We start from the raw sequence: 18,376 nt of genomic DNA on the forward strand, positions 1-18,376 counted from the left end.
TCTCTTTGTGCCATAGTCTTGCCCAGATACCTCAGTCACAGGAAGGCAGCATGTTCCACGGCAGGTCCTGGTCTTAATTGGGCTAGTAAACTTCTGCAAAACAAGCACTACACCTCTGAAGCAGTATTGGGTCCATGATGGTGCTGGCATGAGGAAAGAATATATTCAGAGAAAGCAAAAGACGGAGTGCACGGTACTGTCTGTCCCTTGTGGACACAGTTTTGCCACCTGGTGCCAAGTTGGTCTCATAGACTCTGCTTAGAAATCTCAGTGCTGGCAGAACAGTAGTCATTAAGAACACAGGTTTGGATCTCTTGGTCTAAAACAGAAGAATCTCTATTTCTGTAAAGTATAAATGAGATATCTATCTATCTATATATATATATATATATATTTTTTTTTTTTTTTTTTTCTGAGACAGAGTTTCACTCTTGTTGCCCAGGCTGGAGTGCAATGGCATGGTCTCAGCTCACTGCAACCTCCACCTCCTGGATTCAAGTGATTCTCTTGCCTCAGCCTCCCAAGTAGCTGGGACTACAGGTGCCTGCCACTGTGCCCAGATAATTTTTATGGTTTTAGTAGACACGGGGTTTCACCATGTTGGTCAGGCTTGTCTTGAACTCCTGACCACAGGTGATCCACCCACCTTGGCCTCCCAAAGTGCTGGGATTATAGCCACCACACCTGGCCTAAATGAGACACTTTGATTTATATTTTTGCATCAACCCAGCTGCAGAGGATCGGTCTAAAAGAAAGGCTTCACCTTCCAAATGCTAAGTACTTAACTATATGTAATTATATGCGTGTGTATGTGTACAATATATATTTATATATTTTCTGATATATTTTGTAATATGTTTTATATATATATCAGACTTACCCTTCTAAAAGGGTTTGAAGCAGTGTTTCAATCCTAGAAGTTCATTGAGAATTAATGCCCTCTCTATTCTTCTGGCCAACATTCTGAAGACACCATAATATCAAGGGACACGTGTAATAAAGAATAAATAACCCATTTCAAATTTTCAGGTTATATACTAAGACTTGCCTCATTCTTTTTTTTTTTTTTTTTTTTTTTAACTTTTCCCATTAGGCTCACAAAAAATGTCACTGCCATTGAATGTGAGCTTTCACTTTTAACACTCACAAGTGATGTCAAAATTCCTGAGATATATGGGTAAGTCTTTCTTGGATCCTGGAAATGGAAATCAAGGGCCTTCTTGTGTTGCAGAGACAACACGTACACCCAATATTTCTTTTTAATATTTATTCCTTGGGAGTCAATTGCATGCAATTACAATAGACTATTTATCACATTTCCTGGTCTTCCATGCCCCTCTGTTACCCTCTCTCTCCAGTTGTACTTCTCCCTAAAAATTGAACACCCATACCTTGGCTGTAATTGGAGATGTTGTAGTCCCAGAATTACCATCATGTGTCCTAATGAAGTGCCTCGATGCCTCTTATTCCTCTCCCCACACACTCTATCATCACCTGTGTTCGTTTATAAGCATATCTACATATTTTCAACAACCCAGGTGAGGTTGGGAGACATTCCTTTGTGTGATGAAATATTCAGAGAAACAGTGACTTATCCTGTGGACAGGCACAGGGTGAGTGCCACTTGGAAGAACACCACGTTCTTTGTGGGTGAACTACTGTGCCAAGGAGCCAGGGACACAGCTGAGGGTCACTCGCCAGGGCCAGTAAAAGGCAGCATCAAAGGAGCGATCTGAATGTGCAAAAGAATCGATAATCACTCTTCAAAATGAGGCCTTTTAAAACATGGCAAATGTCACTGGCTCTTAGCAACACTACTTGGGATTTATTCTCTCAAAAAGGGCACCACCACAGGACTGGAATAAAAAGCCCTGGTATGCTGTTCTTCAAAATGGCAAAATGACAGGAAAGCAGCATGAGAATTCAGACCTAGATGTAAATTAAATGTGCATAATTCCTCAAGACGTTTTGAGTTATCTCTTCCTAAAGGCTGCACTGCAGAGGTCAGCATGGGTCAGTGTGGGGGCACCTGGGGTGAGGGAACGGTGTGTCAGCAAAAGCTAAATGTTCTCCCTCACTCTCACATCCAGTTTCAAATGAATCTCAAAAAGTGGTTGCTTATTTCTTATTTAATCAACTACTTCTGTCTTATATTCTGGAACTCAGTTATTTTTTTTTAAGCCAGAAAACCAATTCCTTTCCCTGACTCCTCCCTGTCTCTTCTCCTTGTTTGAGCATGTTAATCTCTCTCTGATTACTCCTCTGTCTCCTTCATTTGATTCCAAATCAAGCCACCCGGGCTACTGTGATGGCCTAGCCTCTAATTCCCTGACTCTGGATTCTCTTTGCTGCCCTGCCCTTGTCATGTTTACACCAGAATAATGCATCTAACACTTACATCTGATTGTACCATGCCTCCACTTTAAGCAACTCTGATGATTTTGGGGAATTCTCTACAAAACAGACTTCAAACATCTTGTATTGCATTCTACGTTCTTCCCAGTGTAGCTCCAATCTGTTTTTTCAGCCCAATCTCCTGTATCAACCCCCAAATCCCTACCATGTTATTAAAGCTACCCCTACAAATATAACATGCTTAAATTTAGATTGTGCCTCTTCGCAGCCACCCACCTGGGAGCAACATGTACTCATTCTTCAAATGCCAATGTCTATAATGTAATACTTCACAGCAATAGAAAGAGTGACGGGTGCGCACTGCACAGGGATGGATCTCACAGACAAATGTTGAGCCGAAGAAGCCACTTATAAAAGAGAACATATCATATGAGTTCATTTACATGAAATTCAACAGCAGGCAAAAATAATCCATAGCGATGAAACAGTAGTTACCTCCTGGAGGTAAGAAGGGGCACAAGAAGCCCTCTTGGGAGACGAAAATGCTACATCCAATATCTTGAACTGGGAGATAATTACATGGGTATACACATATGCAAAAATTTATTGAGCTGTACAATGAAGAAATGTCAGCATTATTGTATGTACGTTATACCTCGCTTAAAAAAGAAAACAAATACCAACAAATTAGTTACCTCTTTGGAGATGTATTTTTAGGCCCCAACCTCTCCCCAGAAAATAACTCCCCTCTCCTTTGGGTCCCCACTGCCTATTGTAGGTTTCGTAATTACAACAAATGGTCCTCATCTGTGCCTTTCTTGCTGTTAGCCTGTGACATCTTTAATACTTTTCATCTCAGCTCTTAACACAGCATTTGGTCAAATGCTGCTGAATGAACTGTGATAAGAAATCGCAGATAGAACTGAGTTGTCCCCCTGTGAGTATGGGGTCATTCCTGCTATAAACATCTCCTAGCATGCCTGTGTATCTCTGAACAGGAAGAATTCTAAGCTAAAGTCCTCTATGCTCAGCAGACTGCACTGTCTTCCCATTAACAAGCTGAGTGAAGGCAAAATAATTCCCACTACATGATGATGGGCGGAGCACGCTGTGCTGGGCCAAGAGAGCGCACAGTGAGTCTTGTCAGCTGCACGAACATGAAACTGGTTAGTTGTTTAAAGAAGGCAAAATTAATTTGTAGCTGTCAGTCAGTTGAGTAAGATTTGCTTCACTTCTGGAATTTATTGACAGGCCCTAATAACCAGCACTTGTCTTTTCTGGAAGCAAACAGCAAAAGCTGAGAACTGGAAATATGATGTTCACCTCTGGTTCCCAAGCAAAGCAGAAAGAGGCTATTGTGGTCATATAGTTTTTATATGATTTTCAAATTTTAATAGACGATTTTGCTATTGGAAGTTTCCAAAATGAGCTTGCTGTTTTTTCTTTGTTACTGCAGGGTTAATATAGTCTGAGTGTTTTGGCAAGGTTTACGGCACAGACTGTGGGGGAAAAAAAGAACTGTGATTGCCTATAATAAAGAGGGTATTGAAGACTCAGATTCAACAACGATCTTATTGAGAGACTTCTGTTTATGGACACTTGATATATTTTAATTCATTTAAACCTCATGACAATGTTTTGAAGAAGGAATTTATGAGGCCTAATTTATAGTTGAGAAAATGAGACTAGAGAGGTCAAATAATTTCCCAATATCATATAGTAAGTGCTAAAGGCAAAATTTAGATTCACATATCTTACACTAAATCTCGTGATCTTTCTTTAAATATCTGGTTAGGTAATATTGTTACACATTGTTATATTAGGTAATAATGTTGTAGATTCAGTTTTCAGAAAGGAATAAGGTCTTCCTTAGATTCTGTTATAACTCATCACATCTGTTTCTCTATACTTCAGAGAAGTGAGCACCCAGGCTGAGATACTCCTAGCATACCATTCAACTCAAGGCAATACTTAAGAATAGCTAATGAAAAACAGACCTTTATGTATCTATGCATTGTTTTTACACAATGGGAGCCCTAAGGAGAGAAGAGCACAGTCCTGGCCCTCAAGGAGCCCCCAGTCCATGATGAAAGACCTTGGCTATTCCACCAAAGGTTTAAAGAAAGACAGGGATGGTCTTAGTGTGACGATCTCTGCATTCATTACTTTCAGTAGAGCAAGAAGCAGCGGCTTCCTACGAAGTCATCTTGTGTATGTGTTTAACACTAGCTGTTACTCTCATGGGTCATGAGTCCTTCAGGAATGCCAATGCTCTGCATGATCTTAGATCCCCAGGAGTCAGCCATATTTCTCTCCTGGGCTTCCTGCTCAAAGTTAGGACAGCACTTCAATGTGGAAGGAAATGAAGGAACAGAGAATGCTTGGATGTCAGGCACTCACATGAAATAACCCATAAAATAATCCCCGTCTCCTGTGGAGGAAGAGAGCAGGATTTGGTTTTCTTTTGAGGAATTGAGTATACCTTCTGTGTGCAGGAAGAATTAAATGGGGAGAAGTCAGCTATAGAATAAATCTATTCCATTCCACCCAGATTGATTTAGGACACAATGGGTGCCAGGGTTGTGAGTTCCAGTCTTTAAGGAGTTTAAATCTTTTGAGAAAAGCAGATGTAAATAAATGTCATTCAGTATGGAAACTGCCAAAATAAAGGTAGGGACAGTATGTTATGGGAGCACAGAGAAGGTCACATAAAAACCTACCTAGGAGAAGCTAAGAAGAGCCAGGCAAAGAAAGTGGAAGAGAATCCCAAGATGACAGACCAGCCTGTCACACTACACAGAGTTACTGAAGAATGTATCATGCGTCCAGAACAACAGGAGCTTTGACACTGCTGGACTACAGGTTTGTGTTGGTAGTGGCTTTAAATTGTTTTTCTGTTTGATGTCTTCTTCTTTGGTTATTTTCATTTGATTGTTTCTTAATTTTTTTAATATATGAAAAGGTAAATGATCTTATTTTAAAATAAAGGAACAGATCTTACATTAAGATTCTCCAAAGAAACAAAACCAAAAGGATGTGTGTGTGTATAATCATACATATATGATTATATTATATATACATATGATTATATGTGTATGTGATTATATACACACTTAAGCTAATTACTTAAAATCTCTCTTATATAAGTAATTAGCTATAAAGTATAAGTTATTAGCTCATATATGTGTGTATAATCATATATATACACAATCATATGTATATATAAAATATCTCTCATATGAGAGTAATTAGCTTACATGTATGTATATGTGCGAAAGAGCTTTTAATTTGCTCCCAGGAATGCTGAGGCTTAAAAAGTCCAAAATCTGCAGAGTAGGCCAGCAGGTTTGAGACCAAAGGAAGAGTTATAATTCAAGTACAAAAGCAGTCTGCTGGCCGAATTCCTTCTGCTTAGTGGAGACCAGAGCTTGATCTAAGAAGGCCTTCAGTTGATTAGATAAGACCCACCTGCATTATAGAGGATAATCTTTACTCAAAGTCTACCAATTTAAATGTTAACCTCATCTAAAAGCACCTTCACAGAAACCTGCAGAATAAGTTTGACCAATTATCTGGGCACTGTGGCCCAGCCAAGGTGATACATAAAATGAACCATGATAAGTTCATAAAGACACATATTTAAAATTCCAAGGATTTTGTCTTTTTAACCTTTTGAGTAACACAGAGCCTTAAAAGTTTTTAATCAAAAAATGATAAAAGCTATTATTTACAAAATAGGTAGAGCTGTATTGTAGATAATGCCTAAACTTTTAATTAAACAGATGTTAGAAGTATTAACTGAGACAAATATGGAAAGAAAAATAGGATTTGGCCATGTCCAGTTTGAAAAGGCAGTGTGACAGTTAGATATACATATGCACTAGGCAGTGTAAATACAGGTGTGGTCACATTCATGTGTGTGCAGCCCAGGAAAAAGATAGAAATTTTAGAATTATTTTATATATATAATAATATATATTATTATAATCGTATGTATATATAATATGTAATAATTCTCCTGAAAGCATGTACAGGAGATAGAGACTGAGAAGACAGTTGAGGATGGTCCTCTGGGGAGCACATTTTATATAGTGAGATAGAGCAGGGGCGGGGAAAGCAAGACTTATAAAAATACCAAAAATAAATGGTGAGTAAACAAAGAGGCTCTCCTAGGATGTGGAAGGAAGAATGCACATTGACTTAAAGGAAGAATAATAAAATGTGAACAAAACAAAGGTGCAAGGTATTCTCAGATATCCTAAATACTTGTGAGTATGAAAATACCTCACCTGGAAGGCTGGGGGAGGCAGAGGGGGTGATCGGGGAAATCATGGGTGGAAATGTGATAACTTTGAATGTAAAGAAAACTGCTATAACATCGAAGATGACTGCAAAGAGTGGAAGGAGGAGATAACACATAATGGACAGAACAGCAGAGGTGATGTGAAGAAGTAGACCCACTGTCAGACAAATCATCTAAAAACAAGATGGTGGAGGAAGTAAAAGGTGGAATATTTTAAAGGACTTAGGAGAGTTTTCTACAGCAGAGAAATAGGCAGCGTGTATTCTCCGTACCTGCTTTCCTTCCAGGTGAAAGTTCATCACTAACAAAATACTCCTGGCCTCTCTCTGTCCCTTCACTTGCTTCTCCCCCGTTGTGTGTAAAGCAATTTACCTTATTAGCAAAGGTGAAAGAATAAATGCAGTGTGTTTGGCCCAGAGACTCCCTTCTCCTCTCAGGAGTATATTGTGTGCTCTCCACCCATCTCTGCAACATGCCAACCTCACAGGAAAGGTCCAGCCCCAATTCAGGAGACTTTCAGGGTCTCAGCATTGATAACTCCTGAGTGGGTCTGTCTATCTAATTCTGGGGACCAGTATGAAGGCCATGATCTGCAAAGATATGTCTCTCTCTCTCCAGTCTCATTATGGTAAAAGAGCTTTTATGATATACCTTTTGCTAATTTTTTGTCTTAATGTTCAATAAAAATAGTTGTGCATGGAGAATTGCTATTATTGGGCTTGGGACTCCCCAAAAGATTAAAACAAAGGCAATATATGCATGCTTTGCCACCCACGTTTTGACTGAGCCAACTGAAGGCAGGGATAGATGCAGAAGGAAAGATGGAAGGGATGCAGAAATTGAAAACAATAGACTTAACTATTTTTTTGAGACTGTTTTCCCAACTGTAAAATGCCTACCTTACAAGATGGTTGCAAGAATTAAATGAGATCCTTTATATAACATTCATAGAACAGTGATTACATATAGGTGCTAAGAAAGATAAATTCCCTTCTTCTTCCTAGAATACCTACCATCTATTAAATATTAAAACACTCAAGTGCACACTCCATTGGTCTGTAATTGTTTCATAAATGTCATGTTGTATCCTGTGGAGATCTATTGGCCTTTAAGGGCAGGGACTTTGGAGTCCTGTGGAATCCTATAAAAAATAGGGATATCTTTTGTACCCCATTCACCCTCCCTTGGACACCACATATCTGCTTCTCTAGAAGCAGTTAACCCCAGTGGCAGGGTTAATAACACAGAGATTCTACACAGAGATGACAATGGACCTTCGAAGTGAGGTCCAAGCAAAGGTGAAAGAAAGACTCCTGTGAAGTCGAGTCCTCCAAAACTTAAACAGCCCTGATCAGGCAGTGCTTGGATTGATTATGAGGCACTCAGTGAGAAAAATGAAAGACAGAGAGGCCCTCAGAATGGAAGAGAGAGAGCTGCGTAGTCTTTGCATGGCGGAGGTTTTGCTAAGTGGTAATTGTATGTGTGTGGTTTGAGGAGTTATGGAGGGGACAAGAAACCCTGGCCAATTATTATTTGCTGCCTGGAAGGCTGAAATAGCTCTGATTATGAAGCACACATATTATCTGTATACTTAGAGTTCCAAAATTATTTTTAAGTTGCAAGGTGGGAAGGCCCTGAATAGTTACCAAAAAAAAAGAAAAAAGAAAAATTGAATTCCAAGCAATTCTCAGTTGAAATGTACATCTATATATAATACATGCATACAGATATATGCTCTTAAAAGTGGAAAAGTGTATATATACTTTCCAAGACTTTGGAAAAAAATATATATATATACTTTCCAGAAATCCTACTGACCCCTTTATCCTCTTAAATGGCCCACCTCGATTCCACCTCCACAAGGAGCTCACAGCTCTGCCCCTCCTGCCTCCAAGTGGGAAATCCTTCTGGACTGTCTAGTCTTTTTTAGGGGCTTTCGGTTTTTGCCACTGCTAAGGTTCACAACCTGAGTCCCTCCTTTTAAAAAAATTGACTGGTAAAATTATATGCATTTATTGTGTGTAGTATGGTGTTTTGAAGTATATATACATCATGGAATGGTTACGTGTATCTAGTTAACAAGCACATTAACTCACATAATCATCATTTTTGTGGTGAGAACACATCTACTCTCTCTGCACTTTTCAAAAATGCAATATATCCTCATCAACTATAGTCGCCATGCTGTACAATAGGGTTCTTGTGTCTAACTTGTGTCTAACTTACTCCTTGTGTCTAACTGTAATTATATATCTGTTGACCAACATTTCTCCATGTTCCCCTCCCCTAGCCACCTCAGCCTCTGGTAACCATCATTCCACTCTCTCCTATGAGATTGAGTCTCACACTGCAGTCACACAAACCACCTGTCAAATCTAGCCTTTCACAGTGTTCCTTTGCATTTCTACTGCCATCACCTTAACATGTGTAGACTACTTACCCAATCTTTCTACAGCTCTTTTTGCAGTTTTCTCTGCCTCCATGTCACTATGCAAAATTTTGTCAAGTGATTTCTGAAGCACAGTTCTCTAATCACATAACGCAGTATGACTCCATTTTCTAGTTAAGCAAACTGAAGTATAGAAAAGGGAGAGACCTTTGCCAAGGTCACATGACTTGTAAATTTCAGAGATGGGTCTGTCTGGCTCCAAAGCCACATTCTGGTCACATTTGGTCTCTGGCTCCAAAGCCACATTCTTTTCACCATATCATGCTCTCAGGCATCAGGAAAGTCTCCACATGTTCCTGGAAGGTGGTTGACTTCCTGCCTTTCTCAGCAGCCTGTGTCCCAGTTGCTTCCACATTGCTGACAAGCAAGCCCTTTACTGAGATCCCTGCTGTAAGCTGCAGTGAAGCCAAGCATCAGGTCAGGATACTGTTTACTGGGCAGTGGAGTCGGGAGGGACAAGCACCAGTGCCTGTGACTTCTGTGTTTTAATATTCACTTAACTTTGTAGAGAGTAATTATATTCCACTCATTCTACACCAGCTGGTATTTACTTCATCCTCCATCAGGCATCAACAGAGCATGGGACTGCAAGACAGAAATATTACTCTGGCGAGCATAAATATTTCATTTTTCACACCACAAATGCGTTGATGATTTATTAATTAGCCTAAAGGCTGCTGCCTCTGCAGAGCTGAAAATGAAGCCTTTCTGCTCTAAGAATTGAGCCTGTCTGGGACACAGTGCCCATGGGTGACGCTCAACTGGGAACACAGCCCAAGTTTGTCAAACAGCCTCATGATTGCCCAGTCCGAACTTTGCAGGCCCAGTGTTCACTCTTGACTGCCTGCAGAAGCCCTACAGATAAATTTTCCAGCCACAAAAAACCATCTTGTCTATGCTTTTCCAGAAAATGTAGCTGGGACCACAGCCAACTAGTCTACCTACCAGCCAGCTGCTGAGAGGAGGCTGCCAGTCAGCTGAAGGGTCAGTGCCTGCCTTTGACTTTGACTCAGCTGCTGAGGCTACATGACTCATCGGAGAGTAAGATATTCAGGAGACCCAATGGAGCCTCCTCCTTGAGCTTCAGCTGTAAATATCAGGTCAGTGGCAGTATCCATGGCACTCTCTTTTATGATTATCCAGCTCTGTCTGGGAAAGGAATAATTATCCCAGGGACAAAACACTCATGTAACAAAGGTCACGTCCACCTGAGACTTACACAACCACCTTAAGCAACCCCTTAAGCTCTCCAAAGGGACCCTCATCTGGGTTCTGAACATGCTGTAATTGTTAAAAGGGAGACTAAGAATGGAGGCCAAAGTATTGTTTGTTTTTGATGAAGCTTAATTAGAGGACATGATTTGTTCTCAAGCCCAAGTGTTCTGCCAACTCCCCACATCTATCTAAGGCAGTGGTTCTTAAGGGCAGGAGGTGATCTTGGACATGGGGGACATTTGGTCACATCTGGAGACAGTTTTTATTATCATGCTATGGGCATCTAGTGGGTACAGGCCAGAGAGGCTGCTAAACATCTTACAATGCACAGGAGAGCTTCTGTCACCCCATGTCCAACAAAGAATCATCTGACCCAAATGTTGATAGTGCCAAGCCTGAAAAACCGTGGTGTACACTTGTGAGCAGCACATGTGTTGTAATGTAAATCTGCAAATTACACTCATTTACACATGTCTCTACCTCCCACTGGTCCTGGAGAAGAAAGAAGGACAATGAGAACCCATATCCCATGTTCAGAAACTTGGATAGATTAACTCCATATAACTGAGAGGTCTGGATCAATGGTTGTTTCTCTCCACCCAAGTAATTCAAGTCACCTTAGTAAGAATTAATGGTGGAGCAGGAAGTGAGGAGGATTCTTAGAGAAAATCACCTCAAAGATACCAGAAGTGAGGAAAAGGACTTCCTAACATTACCCATTCTCAGACTCCAGCCACCCATATACAGATGAACCTCAAACTCTAGCAAGTGGTCAGTGTAACAGTCAGCAGTACATCCTGACCCATCTTAGATTGATCCCAACATGGTCTCCCTTTGTTGCCCAGCCTCAGACCCTCAGCTTCCTGACTTGATTTGGACATCTGCCCTTGGCTCTACTGACTTACCCTAAATTTTACCTTGGACCTCAGCTGGAAAATTCTACCCCTTTCTCCTTCCGAGGTATATATTAATATTAATAATTACTTTTCTGACTCCTGCCTGCATAGCGGAACCCATAAGCAGGCCCCTGGCTAGAAACAGCCTGGTAAAGGGGTAGGAAAGCCAAACATAGAAGGCTCCTGAGTTGTACCTTTCTGTGTGTCTCAGTCAGTCTTCTCAAACATCTTTCAAGGTCGGAACTACAATGACCGTTTTATATAAGAGGCAGTTGAGATTCAGAAAGAAGTAGTGGGTTCCTGAGATACTAGGAGTGCAATAAGCAATGATAAATTGGATAAATTGATAAATTTGATAAATAAACAATTGGATAAATTGTTAACTGAATGAGTCAGCTAATATGTGGCAGAAGCAGAATGAGAAGCAAGATCTGCCTCATGCCAAGCTCTGATTTTCCTGCTTTATGCTGCCTCCTGCCTCCTCACTCTTTCTCTGTCTCCGGTACCAGGACTTACGGTCCTGTCCCAGGAATATGACTTTATAACTCAAATATTTTTAGCTGTGGTACCCCCAAACTTTAGCTCTATGTCCAGGACTCTGAAGTTTTTCATATCCAATGCAATGAATTTCAGAAATTGCAAAATGGCAAAGATCTTTTGGGATATGACATGCCTATGATTCCTCACACCGTATATATCTGGATCTCCATAGAGACCATCTCATTTTCATAAAATTCTTTAAAATTCATTCATTCAACAAATATTCATGGAGAAGCATCATAGTGTATTTGGGAAGATTTAGGATAGTAGTTGAGTGTAAAAGCTCTGGGGTCAGAGCAGATGGAATCAAATCTCACTTTACCCACATATTAATTCTATGACTTGCAGCAATAATATTGACCTTTCTTGGGGACTTATTCATAAATGGAAATAATAATGGCACCTACCTCACAATTTTGCTGTGAAAATTAACTGAATAAATCATTATGTTCTCTGCTAGATTGGGACTACTTAGTCACATGCTGGTCATTAATATTGCCCCATATGGAATGTGAGCTCAATTTATTTAGCAACGTTCTCTCTCTCTTTTTTTTTTTTTTTTTGAGACAGGGTCTTGCTCTGTCACCCAGGCTGGAGGGCAGTGACACAATCACAGCTCACTGCAGCCTTGATTTCCTGGGCTCATGACATCCTCCTGCCTCAGCCTCACAAGTAGCTGGGACTACAGGTGTGCACCACCAGACCTGGCTATTTTTTTTTTTACTTTTTTGTAGAGATGAAGGCTCACTATCTTGTCCAAGCTGATCTAGAACTGAGTTCAAGTGAACCTCCTGCCTTGGCCTTCCAAAGCGCTGGGATTATAGGTATGAGTTACTGCGCCCAGCCAATAACATTCTTAAAATTAACAAAAAAAAATAGCACTTACTGGGTCTTCACTCTATTTTTAGGCTTTCTTAACTCTTTGTCAGCTAATGTAATTAGCATGTCACCCCTATGAGTTGCATACCATTAGTATACCTGTTGTACAAAGGAGTGTGAGGAAGAGGCTCAAAGAATATAATTTTCCCAAGATGGCGTGGCTAGTAAGTAGTGCAGTAAGGGTGTGAATTCAGACTGTCTGTCTGAGAGTCTGTCTCTGCTAATCACTACCCTACACCATGTGAGGGATGGGCATGAGAAATGAAAGACAAGGCATGATTGAGCCACATACAAATCACGAAACAGGGTCAAAGAGTACCTTGAGTGAGAAAAGAAGCTTCCCAAAAGATGCAATGTTTGTTTGCAGCTTTACAAATGAGGATTAATGGGGAAGTGCTTTGGTTGGAGCCCTCTTCACAAAAGTAGAAGAACGTCAGAGGAACAGAGGCAGCCTCTTCTCACTAGCTGGAGCGTGGATTGTGAAGACCAGCAAAAAGAAGAGGGGCCAGTATGGTATGCATGAGCTGGGTCACGAGAGATCTTAGACACTGCAAGCATCTGACTTTTTCCAGAATTTCCTAGAAGAAGGACAAAAGGACATTTGGGTCTCAGAGAGGTGTGTCCCAGCCCTAGTGAGGCAAGGAAGTTATGGGGTAAGATTGAAAAAGTAGACCCCAACAAAAGAAGTTCCTGTGATAAATCCTAAACCAAGGCAGAAGCAAAGAAAATGGACAAGAGTAGACAGGTAAGAGAGACATTTGGGGGGGGGCGGGTGCAAACCCCTTCAAGTTTGAGTACAGAAAAGTTAAAAAATAAAATCTCTATATAGGTAAAGGGTGAGTTTCTTAGCAAAGCTAGAGCCTCATAATAGCAGAGCTTCAGGACAAGTACCCAGCCACCAATGGGGCCTGGCCATCAGGGTCAGGACAAGGAGAAATGATAGCCATGGCCAGCGTGAGCCATTCCGCATGCCTCCCACAAGCACTGACCCTACCTATACAGTTCTCAGGCTCTAGCTGTGGGCCCCAAGGCTAATCACCCCAAGGCTTTACATTGACCTATGTAGCTGGCCAGGCATGGGCTGAATTGAATTAACTGAGCAATTTCTAATTCTTATTTTAGTGAATAAAAAATCACATAATAAAATTAAGCATCATTCAAAATGATTAATGCTAGCAACTTCCTATGAAGTCATTTAACCCACTTGATTTAGGGAATCTGGAAACCTTTCACAAGACTAATATCAACATATGGGCAGTTTTCATTATCATTAATAAGAGTCTGTTAGGCAAGTAGTGCTCAAAATGCTTTATGCTTCAAATATTGAAATAGACAGTATCCTCAGAGATGGCTTCCCAAGCCTCTACTCATCCAGGCTGCATCAAGGTCACATTCAGGACTGTAAGAGGACATCCTCCCTATTACTACAGATAACAAAGGCTTTGCAGGTCACAGTATTGAGTATGGGGAACCTGCAGATATCAGATTCAGCCAAACCATTTCCTAAGGGGAAAGGCACAGAAATTTGTTGACCATGGGAGTAGTTGAGAATTGATATCCCAGATCAATTTGGCTAAACTAAATCTACTAATTTTTAATAGTAATTTGCTAAATATGATAGGACCCAGAACACGCTGTCTTAAAATATGACACCTTGGCAGGAGGTCGAGGCCAGCCTGGCCAACATGGTAAAACTCCGTCTCTACTAATAATGCAAAAATTAGCCGGGCATGGTGGTGCACTCTTGTAGTCCCAGCTACTCAGGAGGTTGAGACAGGAGAATTGCTTGAACCCGGAAGGCAGAGGTTGCAGTGAGCTGAAATCGCGCCACTGCACTCCAGCCTGAGTGATAGAGCGAGACTCCGTCTCAAAAAAAAAAACAAAAAAAAAACAAAAGGCATCTTGCATACTGAGTATTTTAAACTAAAGAAAATTAAAAACACCTCAAAAGCAGGAATGTCTCTCTGACCTTCTCTTACCTTTCTCCCCTAAAGTATGCCATAAATTAATTATCTGGCCTTCCCCTGAAAATAGGCTGTAACACCCCCATTTCAGAAGGGTCCTCCCCATAACTGGGGGAAAAGAGCATCTGAAGACACAGCAACACCAAGAAGAATCTGGACAAACAAGCCCTGCTGAGTGTCCCCTTGTTTATTGCCATGAGATTACAGCCTTTTGTCCTCCAGTTACACTTCTACACGTCTGTTCTGTGGGGAAAAGAAAGAGAGATCAGCCTGTTACTGTGTCTATATAGAAGGAAGTAGACATAAGAGACTCCATTTAGTTCTGTATTTGAGATGCTGTTAATCTGTGACCCTACCCCCAACCTTGTCCTTGCAAGAGACATGTGCTGTGGTGACTTAAGGTTAAAAGGATTTTGGGTGGTGCAGAATGTGCTTTGTTAAACAAGTGCCTAAAGGCTGCTTATGGTTAAAGGTCATCACCATTCTCTTTAATCTAGAGAAAAAGAAAGACATTTGTCTCCTGCCCGTCCCTGGGCGATGGAACATCTTCAGGTAAAACCCTTTGTGTGCTTTATTTACTGAGTAAAGAGATAACCGCCTTTAGGAATAAGGTGGGGCTTGCTGGAGCAATACTGCTAAAAGGTTTATGGAGATGTTTGCATATACATCTCAAAGCACAGCACCGGTGATGGTAAAGATAATTGTGAATAAATACTAAGGGAACTCAGAGGCCGGGGCCGGTGTGGGTCCTCTGTAAGCACAGCACCGGTCCCCTGGGCCCCGCTTTTCCTTCTCTACACTTTGTCTCTGTGTCTTATTCCTTTTCTCAAGTCTTTCGTCCCACCTAACGAGAAGCACCCACAGGTGTGGAGGGGCAGGCCACCCCTTCATGTTCACTCTTCATCAAACCTATACGTAAAAATATACAGATTTCCCTGTTTCTTTGAGTCTTCATTTCTGAAGGCCTTTGTGTCACATCAAATTTGTACTAAATAAATTTGTATGCTTTTCTTTCATTATTCTGTCTTTTGTTATAGGAGTCTCAGCCATAAACCTAGCAATGGGCGAGATATTACTTTTCTCCTCTACAAATGAGACATTCCTTTGAAACGCCATACATCAAACTTATAAAATGTTTTATATGTGGATTTTAACAGCTTTTGGGAATTCGCGGTCTCACTATGTTTCTTGGAACTCCTGAGCTCAAGTGATGTTCCCACCTCTCCCTCCTAAAGTGCTTGAATTACAGGTGTGAGCTACTGTGCCTAGTCCCTTTTTTATATTTCTTTAGGTATATTTTTTCTCCCTAGCCTATTTTAAGCATTTCAAACAAAAAGCCAATTTCAATATAGTATTCAAAAATGTAGATGTTTAGAGGAAGTAAAGTAAATGTACAGGGAGTGGCAATGTCTTCCTTATGAGTAGAACAACCACCTCAGAGCAATCTTTGTCTTGCCTTTATGTTGAGTTCTAGGAGAATAAATAAGCAGGAAGCAAAAAGCAGAGAAGTGGGCTGGATCGCTGTGGCTTCTTCCTAGAGGAGGCAACAAATAGGCATTTGCTCAGATCCTTATATAACACAAAAAGATGAATTCCTAAAGCCTGTGAAATTAAATATTTTCAAAAATAAAGCAATGGATCTCTAAAATAAATATACATTTATTTTTACTCAACTTCTGCAGAGAGGATCTTTGAAGCTAAAATTCAATAGAAGATACCATAAATTTAAAAATTAAAAAAACACCTAAAACTAAATATCATATCTAAAATAAAAATGCAAATTAAAAAGATAATAATGATTTGGAAATATTAGTTTATTAATATCTCTATCATATACAAATCTCAAGGTTGATATTTACAAGACGACTAGTAACATCAGTACTGAGCATAACATCAAATGAAGACAGGGGCTCAAACATTTTCCGGAAGGTATTAACTACATAATTGCATTCTTGGCAAATGAGTCATTAGACAAATTACTACAAATAAACAAAAGCTAGATACTTATGTTTTAGGCAGTCTAGACAACCTGATAACTTAATGAACATAATTGCTGAAAACTATTAAAAGTTCTTGGTTGATTATAGCAAAAATTCTTTTTAAATTGATCAGTGATAATGATTGACAAAAACAAAACGAAACAAACACAAAACCTCAGGATTGACAGAAGAAGTAGCAAATCCTGTCTGGAGCAAAGAAAATTCAAAACAGATGTCAAAGAATTCCCATAGATCAAGTTTCAAGCAATGAGATCTCTTGGTTAAAGAGCAAAACAAAACATATATGGTGACAACAAGGTACCATGCATTAAGGGCAGGAAAATCAACATGGCCAAATGTCCAATGTTGGAATTATTCTTTAGGAGTATAAGCTTGAAGAAACAAATTTAAACTATGTTTATTTAAAAAAAACACATAGAAAATAACCAACTAGACTTTTTAAATCATCAAACTAAGTTCTGGAAATGGAACATAGTGAGTAAAATTAGAAAATGCAATATCTAAGTTGAACAGCTAATTCAAAAAGCTGAATAAAGAAATAATCAAATGATAGGATCAAATGAAACTATAAAAAATGAAGAACAGTAACAAAGACAGAAAAGTGGGGAGAAATTTTAATAAACATGCAAGATAAAAAGATCTAACATAAGATCCATTGGAGTTTCAGAGGAAATGAGATAAACTGAAAATAATCTATTAGAAAGAACAGCTACAATAGTCAAGAAAGTGTGATATTGACAGGAAGATAGGCAAAATAAAGTTCAGAAATAGACCCACACAAATATGGACAACTGACTTTGGACAAAGATCCAAAAGCATCTTTAAGTGGATTTTCAGAAATTGCTGATAAAACAGTCAGATAACCACATGCAAAAGTAACAACAAAAACTAAAAAAAAAAAAAAAAAATGAAAAACTGTAGTTCATACCTCCCATTATATACAATAATCAAATAGGCTATAGGCCTACATTTAAAACATAAAACTATAAAGCTTCTAGAAAGAAAACATCAAAACAAATGTTTGTGATCTTGAGTTAGGCAAAAGTATTTTAGTTACAACACTGTCATGAGTTGAATTGTGTCCCCACAAAAAAAAAAAGTTGATGTCCTAACCCCTAGTACTTCAGAATGTGATATTACTTGAAAATAAGGTCTTCACATAGGTAATCAAGTTAAAATAAGTTCATTAAAGGGAACTTAATACAATATGATTAGTGCCTTTGTACGAAGGGAAGATGTGGATATGACAGAAATGCACAGACAGAAGACAATGAAGAGAGACATAGGGAGAATGCCATGTGACAGCCAGGGATGAGAGTGATGCATCCAATAGTCAAGGGATGCCAAAGATGGCCAGCAACTACCAGAAGCTAGGAGAGAGGCACAGAACAGATTCTCCCTCACAGCCCTCCAAAGGAGCTGACCCTGTCGACACCTTGATTTCAGACTTCTAGCCTCCATAACTGTGGAACAATACATTTTGGTTATTTTAAGCCACTCACCTAGTTTGTGGCACTTTGTTACAGCAGCCCAGGGAAACTAATATTTAATACAAATACCATAAACATGATCTATACATTAAAAAAGAAAGAAAAAGAAATACTGGACTTCATCAAAATTAAGAACCTGTGCTTATCTGGGCGCGGTAGCTCACGCCTGTAATCCCTGCACTTTGGGAGGCCAGGTGGGCAGATCACGAGGTCAAGAGATCGAGACCATCCTGGCCAACATGATGAAACCCTGTCTCTACTAAAAATACAAAAATAAGCTGGGCG

The sequence above is a fragment of the Symphalangus syndactylus genome, chromosome 4 (assembly GCF_028878055.3).
Source record: "Symphalangus syndactylus isolate Jambi chromosome 4, NHGRI_mSymSyn1-v2.1_pri, whole genome shotgun sequence".
In the NCBI taxonomy this organism is placed as follows: Eukaryota; Metazoa; Chordata; class Mammalia; order Primates; family Hylobatidae; genus Symphalangus; species Symphalangus syndactylus.